The sequence below is a fragment of the Mastomys coucha genome, unplaced genomic scaffold (genome assembly GCF_008632895.1).
Source record: "Mastomys coucha isolate ucsf_1 unplaced genomic scaffold, UCSF_Mcou_1 pScaffold9, whole genome shotgun sequence".
In the NCBI taxonomy this organism is placed as follows: Eukaryota; Metazoa; Chordata; class Mammalia; order Rodentia; family Muridae; genus Mastomys; species Mastomys coucha.
The window spans coordinates 48386164-48393581 of NW_022196915.1; positions in this window are offsets into that span (position 1 = coordinate 48386164).

Here is a 7418-nt window from a genome sequence, read left to right on the forward strand (position 1 = left end):
TGCAGTTGCCTTCCTCCTCCTCCCCTCCCTCTTTTTGTTCCTCCTCCCTTTTCTTTTTTTAAAAAAGATGTATTTATTTATTTTATGTATATGAGTACACACTGTAGCTGTACAGATAGTTTTAAGCTTTTATATGGTTGTTGGGGTGACTTTTAGGACTTCTGTTCGCTCTGGTCGGCCCCACTTGCTTGGTCCCTGCTTGCTCTGGCCCAAAGACTTATTTATTATTGTATCTAAGTACACTGTAGCTGTCTTCAGACACACCAGAAGAGGGCGTCAGGTCTCATTACGGATGGTTGTGAGCCACCATGTGGTTGCTGGGATTTGAACTCAGGACCTTTGGAAGAACAGTCGGCGCTTTTACCTGACGAGCCATCTCACCATCCCTCCTCCTCCCTCTTCTCTCTCTCCCTCTTTCCCTCTCTCCTCCCTTCCTCCTTCCTTCCCCTCTTTCTTCCCTCCCTTTCTCTCTCCCTCTCTTCCTTTCTCTCTTCCTCCCTCTCTCCTTCCATTTTTCTCTTCCTTCCTTCCTTTCTTCCTTCCTTCCTTCCTTCCTTTCTCCCTCCCTTTTCCCCTTCCTCCCTCTTTTTATTTCTCCCCCTCTTTCTCTCCTTCCCTTTCTTTCTCTCTCCTTCCTCACTCTCCCATTTCTGGCTGTCAGAAGGTGAGCAGCTTCACTATGCCACATGTTTCCCACCATGATGTGCTTGCCTTGCCACAGGCTCCAACAGAATGGAGCCAACCTACCGTAGTATCTGTAAATATATTTTCAAAGCAACATCTGCTTTAATGTTTGGTTGCAAAGTAGGGGATTGTAGCCCGGTCAAGTTGACCTGTAAAACTGATCATCCCAGCAAACAACTCCACTATAGCATATTACTACAAGACACCTCTCAATTTAAGGGTGTTACAAGCAAACATTTTTAAAGTGTATCTTAGACTTGGTGAGACATAGCTCATTTTCTAGGTTTGGTGTGAGTCAATTAAGAGCCTTGTGTGACTTCACTTGGTAATGCTGAAGATCAGCAGTGATTTTATAACCCTGTAATGATTCACAGCTCAAGAAGTTGGTGATTTTGCTTCCCACTTGAGGAGAGGATGCCTGGGAAAAATCAAGAAGCCCTCCTCTGAAGGGCATCTGTCACAGGGTTAGAGTTAGGACCCATCCCTTGCAGGCTTGTGTAGAGCATGTTATTACTTACTTTAAATGCATACTCTATCTTCGCTTACCGTGGTCTTTATAAAAGAGAACAACATTTACCAACTGACTTGCCAGGGACTTCTGAGAAGGTTCAACCGATGGGAGGCACCAGAGGAAAACTAGTGGATGGTTGAAGGGAAGAAGCTCTGCATTTCTTGGTTCTTGCTCTGCCCTGAGCTGACATCTTGTGTGATCCTGTGTCCCCAGGGCCACTGACTTCCACTGATCAGACTCTCCTTTCTGGTCACATTTATCAGGCAGCTTCTACTGTTGTCCAGAGTCTCACTAGATTCTCACCACCAGTCTCAGCTCTTGGATGATGGCAGCAACAGTCCACGATTTCTTAGGCCACGGCAGTAAGAGTTTTGTTTGCCCCACAGGTGCTTCCCTCGGTGGGCATTCGACTCTCCAGCTCCCTGCTTGGTGAAGTCCTTGCATCAGGCTTTTCTGCTTGGCATTTCTAGAGTGCTTCCCGTTTTCTTCATTAGACCCTAACTGATAGATAGGATTTAAAAGGATGCGTATTGATCACTATATGGAAAGTCAGCTGTTACTTCAAAGATAGAAATTTGGATAAATTTTACCATTCAAAATATAATTCTAAGAGGGAAAATATGAAAAAGGAACAGAAGGTTCTCCATGGTGAAATGATTGGGTTACAGAACAGTAGAGGCACCCCTGCTGGGACTTTCGTATAGTTACTTGGCCATTAGGAAATACACAGCTAGGATCAGGATGCAGCTTAGTCGGCTTCTGGGCACATATTACACACAAATTAGAAGCATATTTGGAACTAGGAAGTGTGGTGGTTTGAATGAGATTGGTCCCCATAGGCTCTTATATTTGAATGGTTGGCTTTCAGTTGGTGGAACTGTTTGGGATGGTTAGGAGCTGTGGCCTTGTTGGAGAATATGTGTCACTGGGGCTGGGCTTTGAGGTTTCAAAAGCTCATTCCATTCCCAGTTAGCTCAGTGTGGCTGCCTTGTGCTTGTGGATAGGGATGTGAGCTCTCAGAGACTGCTCTAGCACCATGCCTACCTACTGCCATCCCCCCACCAAGATGGTCATAGACTGTAACCCTCTGGAACCATGAGTCCCAATTAACTCTTTCTTTTCTACGTTGTCTTGGTTATGATCTCTCTTCACAGTAATACACCAGTACCTAAGACAGAGACCTAGTTTAGAACCATAGTTCCAATGCATAAACACTTCTTTGACTTTGGGCCAATCCTTTAGCATCACTGGGCCCCAGTTTGCTCAGTTCTAAAGTGGAAATAAATGTCAAACTGAGAAGAATTGTACTGTTGACATTTCTTCCCAAGTAGAATTCTTCTGTACTCTTCAGTACTGCCAAGAGGGACATTTGTCTTTCCCTTCTGCTGCCCTCCTCTCCTAGCTCTTCTACCATCCCCCTTTCTTTTCCTTCTCTTCTCTCCCTTCTTCCCTATATTTTCAAATTCCCATATTTCTGCTTGGGTACCACTACTCACTCCAGCCGAAACAGGAAGAATGTGAGTCTGAGGCTAGTCTGGCTCTGTAGCCTGAGATACAAGTCAAAAGCCCACTTCAATCAGTCAATTGATAAAACCTATCTGCCTTCCTCTTTAGTTAACTTGCAGCCAAACAAAATCCGACAAGAAGTTTTAACACTATCACTCGATTAAAATGGTCACTTCTTAAAGGAGAATGGAATTGATTGCCATCTTTGAACATAGGAACCTTGTATGAGGCACTAGTATTTGCTGTTTAATGATAGCACATGCTGAAAGCTCAAGACACACCCATGCAATAAGCCAAGGCTTCTAAACTACGAAGCCATTCCAGGTAAAACACTCACTGTTTTTAATTAAAATCTGTTTCCATACAATATGTTTTGCCCACATTCCTTCCTCTCTCACAACTCCTCCCAGAGTCCCACACCTTCCCACATATCCAACTTTATGTTCTTTCTCTCTTTCTTTCAAAAACAAAACCAAAAAAACTAATAAACTCTATAAAACAAAAATAAAAGCAAAGAATAAAAAGATCACTGAGAAAAATAATCTAAAACAGATCAAAAAGTTCATAAAGCAAAACAAAATAAAAAATATGGGGTTTGCTTTGTCTTAGCCTGCTACTCTTGGTCGCAGGACCTATTCTGACCTGTGCTTGCTCCAGCAGCACTCCATTGGAGAAAACTGATTTTCCCTCTGCTAACAGGTATCAATTGCAGATGGCATCTTAATTAGGGATGGGATACAATGTCCACAACACCTGACAGTACTAGCACCCCTTCTGGCTAGAAGCCTTGTGCATGCTGCCACAATCTCTGTAAGTTCATACGTGTATCAGTCCTGTCTCTGGAAGACACTATTGACTTGTAGTCATTCATCTCCTCTGGCTTTTACAGTCTTCATAGCTCTGTAAGCTTTGAGGGGAAGGTTTTAAGGAAGACATCCCATTTAGGACTAAGTGCTCCAAATTTCCCTCTCTGCCTTGGAAATCGCTTAGATGTCCATCAACTATTGAATGAAGAAGAAAAATGTAGTACAATTACACAATGGACTATCACTCTGCTGTTAAGAAAAATGGAATTTTCAGGTAAATGGGTGGAACTAGAGAAAAAAAATCATCCTGAGTAAGGTAACTCAGACCCTAAAAGACAAATTAGTGTATGTTTTCTGTTGTATGAGGATGATAGGACTTAAACTTTCAAAATATGTGCTTCAATTTGAGTAACTATAGAAGTTAGGTACTACTTAGTAAAGGACCAGGGTAGAGTAGAGATCTCTCAAGGAAGTGGAAATAGAATATAGTGTTATGCAGAAATGAGGGGGAAACTGTAATAGAAGGATTAAATAGGAAAAGGATGGGAGAAGAAGGAGAGGAACATGGAGAGGAACAACTAACAATGAAGGCCATTAAAAATCATTTGAAAATCTACTACTATAGGCACTTCTTAAAATATATACATATATGAGAGGACGCTAAATGGGATCACCAAATAATAGGGGAGATATAATGCACTAACGAGATGATTTTATGCCAGCAGCTCAAACCACCAGTGCCAAGAAGGGTAGCAGCATGTTGAGTCACTGGCCAATGGAATTCATGCTCCCAAATATCATGGCTACTGCCAAGCCTTTTGGTTGTTCTCTACAATGTGATGGTAACTGCAAGGCCCTGTTGCTGATGACAACCCTTGTGTCATTGAACGTAAAGAGTTTGAAGTGCTGCTCAATTGGACCCTCTGCCCCGACTGACTAGCATTCATGGTACTGGAAGGTGCTCTGCGAATTACTGGAGGAGAAAGAGAATCATCATTATTATCCAGTAGCAAGCACTACGACCTACAATAGTGACCCACCTCTAACATATACTTGCACAACAGGAGCACAAATGTTATGGGAACAACCAACCACTTTTTGATAGAATTTAAGGTCTACTCCGTGAGATGGACCCCAAACCTGACAGCGCTAAAGTGGCCAAGAACCTGACATGAGATAGGTCAAGGGGCTTAGAGGGAAACCAAATAGTTTGTTTTGCTAAACATAGCAATAAGATGATTCCTAATGGCATACTGCTAGACTACCATACTATAAGCAATTTACATATTTGATGCATCCCTAATCAAAATATCTACAACATTTTTCACAGAAATAGAAAAAAAAAATCCTAAAACTCATATGGAACCCAGAAAGACTGCAGAGAGCCAAAGCTTTTGGTAGGATGGTTATTTTCATAATGTTGGTTCTACAAATCCACGGACGCAGATGCCTTTCTCTGTCTCTTCCTTCACAGATCTGTCTTTTGTGCCATTGTGAATGTGTGCCCATGATCTCTTTGTCAGTGTTTGTGGGTGGAGTTTTGTAAATTGATTTTGTAGCCTGTCAGTTCGCTGAAACTGTGGATTGGGTTGACTGGTTTTCTGTGGAAATTTTTTGGTATCTTTTATGTATGAAAGTATTTCATCTGCAAGTAAGGATAATTTGATTTCTTTTCCTATGTGTGTTTTCTAAATTTTCCTTCACTTGCCTTACTGTTTCGGCTGGTGCTTTGAGCATAGTATTGAAAAGAAGTGTGGATAGCGGACAGTCCCTGTGTCATTCCTGATTTTAGTGGGAGTGTTTCTCTCTTCAGGATGATGTAGGCTGTGGGTTTGTTGTATATAGCCTTTACTATGTTGAGGTATGTTCCTTCTAGCCCTACACTCTCTTAAGACTTTTATCATAAAAGCATATAGTTATGTTTTGTCTAAGATTTTCTATATCTATTGAAATAATCATATGAATTTGTCTTTAAGCCTATTAATATGATTTACTATACTTATTAACTTCCTGAATCCTCCCGCACTTCCTGGAGAAAGCCAACTAGATCATAATGGATGATCTTGATAGGTACTTATATTTAGTTTGTTAGTATTTTAATAATGATTTTGCGTGTATATTCATTAGGAATATTGTTCTGTAGTGTGTGTGTGTATGTGTGTATATGTGCGTGTATGTGTGTATGTGTGTGTATGTGCATGTATGTGTATGTGTATATGTGTGTGTGTCTGTGTGTGTCTCTCTCTGTGTGTGTGTGTGTGTGTGCCTAGTTTTGGAACTAGAGTAATACTGGCTTCACAGAATGAGTTTAGGAGTGTTCCTCTGTTTTGATTTTTAAAATAGTTTAAGAAGCTTTGGCTCTAGATCTTCTTTGAAAATCTGGTAGAATTCTATGAATCCATCCAGGCCTAGGCGTTTTAATTGGAGGATTTTTATTACTGTCTCATTTTGTTCATATGCTATTGGTCTATTTAGATTATTGTTCCCTTCTTGGTTTAATTTTGTTAGTTTGGATGAATCAAGAAATACAATAATTTCTTTTAGATTTTATAACTTTACAGAGTACAGTTTTTTAAAGTTTTCCCTTATAATATTCTGAATTTCTTTGGTGTCTGATGTAATGTTTCCTTGTTCATTCCTGATTCTATTAATTTTTTTTGTCTGGATAACATGTCTATTAGAAAATGTGCGGTGTTGAAGTTAAATTGGAGAGGGGAAATGGAGGCCAATACAGAAAGATGGAGGAGGGACAAATAACACTAAGGTTGTTTGACAAGGCTTAAGGAAGCATATTACATTATATTTACCTAAAATTACATAATATATGTTATATAAGATAACATATAACGCACACACACACACACACACACACACACACACACACACAAAGTTATGACACTTGGGTTGACAGGGTTCCCCTCAAAAGCTATAGACTATCGAATAAAACCCCCAGTACCAGGCACAAGAAAACACCATTCTAGTTATTCAAGTTGTTGGTTAAGTAGTCCAAATGATTCCTAAAACAATATAGATTATTATTGTTGTCCTTAGTTACCTCCAAGAAGTTCAAGGTATGCTTCTACTGTTCAGGAAACCACATATTTATGACACATGAGCCTAGTGAACCAAGCTGTATCTAAACCAAAACCTCCTTCCTGGGGTCTAGCTTCCACAGTACTAGAAAGTACTGTGCAAACTCCCACGGTAGGGAAGCCACCAGTAGTCATATCTAGCGGTGATGCCTGTGAACCAGAACAATGACCAGCCTGGCAAGGTACAATAGTGACACTCATATCTTGGCAGTAACCAATGGCTGTCTAATTGAACTTCAGACCCACTCAATAGGAGGAAAGTCATGCCTAGTACTAGAATCATAGCCAACTACTTGGGGGTAGTGAAACCATAGTATTTGGAATGGTGGTTTTCAACCTGTGGATGGTAATCCCTTTGGGGCTCAAATGACCCATTCACAGGGGTCACCTATGACCATTGGAAAATATAGATATTTACATCATGATTCATGACAGTAGCAAAAATACAGTTATGCAGTAGCAACAAAAATAATTTTATGGTTGGGGAGATCACCCCAATTTGAGGAACTGTATTAAAGGGTTGTAGGATTAGGGGGATTGAGAACCACTGCCTTAGAAGATAGCCTACTGCCACTACTTTACTAGACCAGCATCATTCTTTACTGCATTCTACAACTTATCTCATACCCACAGGTAAGTGTAGCTCTCACCCCTCATCAAGAAGGCCTCTGTAGTAAATGGAAGCCATTACAGGAAGCTATAACTGAAAACAATGCAGAAATCAATGGATCATATAACTTCAATACAACTCCTGTACCTAAGACTCAGGGAACACCAAGAAGATGAGAGGGAAGATTGTCAGAGCTTATATAAAGAATT